Below are 7,500 nucleotides of genomic sequence, written 5' to 3' on the forward strand. Positions count from 1 at the left end.
CACACACATCCTGACACACACTCCCTCTCTCACACACATCCTGACACACACTCCCTGTCTCACACACATCCTAACACACACTCCCTGTCTCACACACATCCTGACACACACTCCCTGTCTCACACACATCCTGACACACAATCCCTGTCTCACACACATCCTGACACACACTCCTTGTCTCACACACATCCTGACACACACTCCCTCTCTCACACACATCCTGACACACACTCCCTGTCTCACACACATCCTGACACACAATCCCTGTCTCACACACATCCTGACACACACTCCTTGTCTCACACACATCCTGACACACACTCCCTGTCTCACACACATCCTGACACACAATCCCTGTCTCACACACATCCTGACACACACTTCCTGTCACACACACATCCTGACACACACTCCCTGTCTCACACACATCCTGACACACACTCCCTGTCTCACACACATCCTGACACACACTCCCTGTCTCACACACATCCTGACACGACCCCTTCCACCCCCTCCATGTGCACACACACACACTCTCTCTCTCTCTCACACACTCCCTGTCTCACACACATCCTGACACACACTCCCTGTCTCACACACACATCCTGACACACACACATCCTGACACACACTCCCTGTCTCACACACATCCTGACACACACTCCCTCTCTCACACACATCCTGTCTCACACACATCCTGACACACACACATCCTGACACACACACATCCTGACACACACTCCCTGTCTCACACACACATCCTGACACACACTCCCTGTCTCACACACATCCTGTCTCACACACATCCTGACACACACACATCCTGACACACACACTCCCTGTCTCACACACACATCCTGACACACACTCCCTGTCTCACACACACATCCTGACACACACTCCCTGTCTCACACACTCCCTGTCTCACACACATCCTGACACACACTCCCTGTCTCACACACACATCCTGACACACACTCCCTGTCTCACACACATCCTGACACACACTCTCTCTCTCACACACATCCTGACACACACTCTCTCTCACACACATCCTGACACACACTCGCTGTCTCACACACATCCTGACACACACTCCCTGTCTCACACACATCCTGACACACACTCCCTGTCTCACACACATCCTGACACACACTCCCTGTCTCACACACTCGCTGTCTCACACACATCCTGACACACACTCCCTGTCTCACACACACACATCCTGACACACACATCCTGACACACACTCCCTGTCTCACACACATCCTGACACGACCCCTTCCACCCCCTCCATGTGGTGCATGGTCTTCTCGCCTGTTCCGTCTCATTTGTTCATCTCTTTTACAGTATTGCTTTTTAAATTAATCCCTTCTCTTATGTTACATTTAGGCTACATACCATCTGAAGATCTAACTGGCTTGTTAAGAAGCTATCTAGCAAATCGTGACGTGAGCTTAGAATTATAAGGTTCTATCTCCGTTTAGGGCAGTTCAGAGATATTGAGCATCAAAGTTTTTACATTCCATTATGTTTTGTGAGATGGAACCTTTGTATTTTATGAATTACTAACTCAAAAATGTCAACATTTTAAAAATAACACCACACAGGCATTAATAAACACCTAATGGATCAGATTATGTAAAAAACTAAATTTTTACCAAAAATTGAGATAGAACTTTATAATTCTAACGTCACGAAATGTATCCAGTAGGATTTTTTCACTCTTTTGCCCTTTGCATTTGTCAAGTTAACATTGGCACAGACAGTCTCATAGCCATCTTGAAATATCTAACCTCTTGAAATCTTATCTTTCGATATGTTATCTTCTTTAGTAATGTCATTTATTTAACCCTGAAATCACTGTGGTATAAGGTAATTTGGGGGTGGGTGTAGTATGCAGTCTCCATTAGTGTTGTACTATTGGCCCCAGCGGTGTTGAAACATTCGGCCACTGACAGCAAATCCTTCATTAACCTGAGTCGACCCAGGCATTTTACACCCCAGGCCCTGCCTAACCCTGCTCCCCCCGCCCCCCACACACACACACATAATGCACACACACACACATTATTGTTACGCAAGCCCAGTAACTGTGTCAGTGCCTATAAGCGCCTGTGCTGCATCATCTAGCATGCTGGATACAGATGGGCTTGTGTTCGCCTGGCGCTGTACGACGCTCCCATGCTTCAGACCCACACCCTGGGGGGTCTTTCACACGTGTTGGTGGACTGTAAACTCTCTGATTTGCAGCCATCAGAGACTGTGTGTCCAAACCGTTGGATCATCAGAGTTAATAGTGATGGCACCGACCGACTGCTATGGGGAGGGGAATGAATGGGTGTATGTTTTTCTATATAAGTTGATGGAAATAGGGCTTAATGTTTTGAAGCAGAGTGTAATGAACACTACAGTACAGTGTGCAAAAAGTGTTTTGAAATGACTGCACTTATTTTTTTCCAGGTCATTTCTCTGACTTTCCAATGAGTTTCCGCACCCGTCTTCTTACTCTCCAGACCAGTTTATGTTCTTTCCCTTTCCGTTGTTGTTCCCTCTCTTTCTCACTTCCTGCCACCCTGTCTTCTTCTCCTTCATTGCCCCCGTCCGCTCTTTACCTCTTTTCTTTACCTCAGGCCCTCTTCCCCCTGTTCTTTCACTTTACACAAGCTCTGTGCTGCACTCGGAACCTATCGTGACGTTAGAATTATAAGGTTCTATGATCTCCATTTTTGTCAAAATTTAGTTTTTTTTACATAATCTGATCCATTAAGGTGTTTATTAATGCCTGTGTGGTGTTATTTTTAAAATGTTGACATTTTTGAGTTAGTGATTCATAAAATACAAAGGTTCCATCTCACAGAACATAATGGAATGTAAAAACTTTGACGCTCAATATCTCTGAACTGCCCTAAACGGAGATAGAACCGTATCATTCTAAGCTCACGATGTGCCGTCCTCTCCGCTTCTCTCTTTCCTTCCTTATGACTCCACTGGTTTTGTTGAAGTTGTGCTACCAACTTCCTCTTTTTGACAAAAGATGTCGAGCTCAGCTGAAAGAGAAGTGTGTCACTTCTGAATGTGACCCCTAACCTCTAACATGTCTGCTCTCTATAGCCTAGTTCTTCACTGTCATACATCCTCCACCCTTTCAACGTCTCTTACTTTCTTTCTTTCTCTCCTCTTTCTCCTCCTCCTCTGTCATTTCTTCTCATCTCTCTCTCTCTCTCTCTCTCTCTCTTTATTTCTCCTTTTCTTCGACATGACGAGTTTCGCAGATAGCTAGGCCGAGCAGGAAACGGGCTCTGATCGTTTCCTGAGAAGAATTTACACCCACTTCCTGTCTGTGTGCCTGTGCCTCCCTCCCTTTTCTGCTCAGGCGGTCTCTGGGGGCACCCCTCTAAGAGCCAGGGGCTAGTAGGACCCCAGAGAAATCCCCCGACTCATGTAATGAAGCTGAGTGCCTGATGAGAGGGCCAGATAAACAGGCAGCACAAACAGAGCTAGCGCCATTACAGGTCTATTTCAGGGCCAGCCAGTTGCTGCCCAGGACACAGGACACAGGCCATTGTGTGGGCTTGACTGGGGTATGGGTGTCTGCACTGGAGAGTGACCTATGATCGTACAATGGACGTTTGGTCGTCCAGGTGTCATCAGCGCTCAGGAATGCACCCTGTTTTTTCAGACAAGGAAGAGATTCTCTTACTGTATTCTGGTTAGCTGGTGAGATTGTTCTCACTTTTTAGAACACTGTCTCTTTTGGTATCAATTTCCTGCCAAATCTCTTCTTTTTTTTTGCCCCCCTTTTTTTTTTTTCTTCTTTTTGTGTAGCACCACATCACTTTTTACCAGTGTAATGTTCTTTAATAAGGATATCAGGCTTATCCTTTGAAGAACCGCTGTGTTAGTTAGTTTGCTCCAATTGGCATGAGTGTGTGTGTACCAGAATCTGAACTTCAAAACTCTACGAGTCTCTATGTGGCATTGGCACCAAAATGGGGCTGGTTTCTTATTCTGATTCTATGACTGCAACAAGCCGCTGTTCTGATTGACAAGTCACTGTGATGTTATTACAGGAGCTTGATTGACAGGTGTCGCCCCCTCCCACTGTCGGTATGGACAGTGAAGAAGACCACAATGGGGTGAGGAGGAGGTCATGGTTTGGCCACTCAATGCTGCTTTTCCATCGGTTGTGTTAAATGGTTACGCACGGCGTGGTTGGTTATTCAAACGGTTAATACATTGGGATTGGGGTCTAGGTATGGTGTAATGGTGTAACTGTGTACTACAACGTATAGCCTGCGATACTACTAACCCCCAAACTGACCTGGTGGAAATATAAAATGCTGTGACACTACAGTGGTCCGAGAGTTAGGCTAACTACAAGCCTGTAGCCTTTTTGGTTCATTTGTTTCAGTGAGAAATGAACAATAGAGTTGGGGGAAAGCAGACAGGTGGTCACATTATCCATGCTACTCAGTAGAGTGGAGTTGTTCTACGAGACACACACACACACACACACACACACACATGCATAGGGGCAACTCCCCTTCTCTTCCCTACACACACATACACACACACACACACACACACACACACACAGGTTCAAGCGCACACACAAAGGCACGTACGCTCGATAGCTATCAATAGATTGATGCCAGCTGACACCTAATTAGTGCTGGAATGTGACGGGAGGGAAGGAAGGAGGGAGGGAGGGAGGGAGGGAAGGAGGGAGGAGTAGCACAGCTGCCTCCTCTCAAGGGCTCCGGGCCGGCCCTCTGCTCTCCTGGGCCACGTCCCAGCAGCCCCCTCTCTCTCCTCATCTCCTCATCTCCTTTGTTCCACCATCACTGCTCTGATGGGACCTGATCTGATGGATGTGATGGGTTAGTATTTTCGGAGAGTGACACCCATCCAACCCTCTCATCCATCCATGTGGTTATGAAGGAGAGGAGGAGGCTAGGCTCTCTGTTACTGTTGAGACACAGCTGCTCCCCCCCCCCACCACCCCCTCCTCCAGCACTCTGGTGCCATGCTCTGGAATGTACCACATGCCTTTTTCCTGGGGATCGGCGGACACTCCCACACACGGACCCCCCCCCCCCTCAGTCATTATCATTGGAGTATCCCAACACTCCTTAGTGGAGCTTCAGACCCCCTGTACCCCCCCACACACACACACCTAAAAGTAGGTTTTGAAGTTGAACCTCCCCATAAGGGGTCCTCCCTGACTAAACTCAACTTTATTTCTCCAGAGGATGAACATTTTCTCACAGTCAATATGGTACTACCCAAGACATTAGCTTTAGATTACACCACCAGGACCAGCTACAGTTGACCCTAGCCTAGTGTTGTGTAGTAACATTGATTTGAATTGAGTGTAGCATTCCAAACTGTTTATGACTTCTCCTCAGCCGGAGCACAAAGCTGCTTTATGACGAGTGTGTTGACAGAGTTACCACTTGAAAGTGAAACCATTTTAATATTTCCACCAAGAAGCCGTCAGTCAGTCATACAACCTGCAGACCGTCTGCAGTCACTGTTCTGGTAACTATGGTGATGTAACCATAACATGGGAAACTGTTTGGTGAGGTGGCAGGGTATTGGTCGGTTCCCGGGATCACGCGATACTAATAAGAACGGGTATGATGTGTGTGTGTGTGTGTGTGTGTCTGTCTGTGTGTCTGAGTCTGTGTGTGTCTGTGTCTGTGTCTGTGTGTGTGTGTCTGTGTGTGTGTCTGTGTGTGTGTGTGTGTGTGTGTGTGTGTGTGTGTGTCTGTGTCTGTGTCTGTGTCTGTGTCTGTGTCTGTGTCTGTGTGTGTCTGTCTGTGTGTCTGAGTCTGTGTGTGTCTGTGTGTGTGTGTGTGTGTGTGTGTGTGTGTGTGTGTGTGTGTGTGTGTGTGTGTGGCGGGGGGGGTGCTCATGGGGAGTGGGTCGTTCTTAACTTGACCCTGTTAAAACTGTCTGTACATGACCACATTCTCCCTCTCTCTCTCTCTCTCTCTCTCTCTCTTCTGCCAAATCAGTTTTTTATTTTATGAACCTTCATCACCTTGACCCGAAACTCACACACACACACACACACACACACTCACACACACACAGTGCTATTTCAGAATCCTACGTCTCGCACATCTACACTCACACCCACCCAACACACACAAATACACACGCTGCTATCTCACCTCTTGACAGCCAGCCTAGAAATACACAGCATTCTGCGCCCATCATATCCTCATAATACGTTCACACAGGTTCTCACACGGCTATGGCTGCAAGTTCTCACCGGTGTGTGTTCTCTCACTGACTCCTCCAGTGTGAACTGGACCATGGTGTGTCGCCCTGGGCCCGGGGTGGTGTGACTTTGGGGAGGTGGTGCCTTGTGGCTGCTCGGTGTCTGTGGCCTTCTTCCAGGAGATGAATACAGGGTGTGTGGGTCACCACTGTGGCTGCAGTAACACACTACTAACACACTACTAACTCCTATGTGGACCCGGGACCGAATCTAGGCCTACCTCAAGCTCCAAACCCTTTCGGTAAACTAAACTTGCAGGTCTGAAGGATTCGGATAGACGTAAGCAACATGGTGACGGATCGCTCCATCTAACCTTCTGGGTTGGGGAGACCGACATATTGCTTAGGCTACACCTTACCCTTCAGATCTGCACACAAAGAAGAGGGACAAGTGAGGGTGACTAGTAGCGATTTGTACGTGGCGGACCCGTCCTGGCTGTCACTGTCTGGAGTTCCATCGTATCACGGACTCATAAAAGGCTTGGCTTGTTTGTTTAAACGCTCTGATCTAGTTCAAATATTTATCGATCTCTTCTCTAACCCCCCGTCTTAAGCTACGATGCCCAAACCTAAATGATTTAAAGGTGCCTGAAGGGACAGGACTTGTCGATTTGCAGGAGAACACCCTGGTCTTAGTTAATTACTCAGACACACAAGAGTTTTTAATTGCACTGCTTATTTAGCCATTCTAACCCAAATTGATTTGAAGAATTCAAATTGGGCACAGCTTTTAGTTTCTCGCAGTTAAATTGCGTTCGTAATGACCATTGATAATATGGGTAATGACCTATCGTGATCGGCAAGCCAATGTCCTTGCCAGAGTTGGATCACCCCCCCTGTTTTTTTGGTCTAGCTTTTATCATGCTACTAACCTGGGAACAATCTGGTCCTTACCCTGGGTCCATTGGGACTACCTTGCCTTGACTCTAACCCAGGAACGATCTAGGCAAGGTTACCAAGGTTACAACCTAGTCTTGGTTGGCATGAACAGCTCTTGTTTCCACTCCTCCTCCTCCACCTTTTCCCCGTCAGTTTGTATGGGGTAAACTCACACAAGCCTTTGTGTATATCCTCATATGGGTTGACCTGGATGTACCGTCTGTCACCGGGGTCAGTGGTCTTCTACAACAGTGGTGTCAGATGGTGTCAGAAGTTATCTCTGTCTTTATGGTGTTTCTTTTCTGTCCCTCTCTCTTTTCTCTGTCTGAT

The 7,500-nt window shown here is 47.4% G+C and overlaps 1 protein-coding gene across 1 annotated transcript in view; it reads right to left on the bottom strand.

Moving 5' to 3' along the window:
* grik5 (glutamate receptor, ionotropic, kainate 5) overlaps nucleotides 1-7,500 on the bottom strand; it is a gene marked incomplete at both ends in the record, with an annotated part of 113,672 nt that overhangs the window by 1,507 nt on the left and 104,665 nt on the right.

This window comes from Nansenia antarctica, assembly GCF_963989245.1.
Source record: "Nansenia antarctica genome assembly, chromosome: 10".
In the NCBI taxonomy this organism is placed as follows: Eukaryota; Metazoa; Chordata; class Actinopteri; order Argentiniformes; family Microstomatidae; genus Nansenia; species Nansenia antarctica.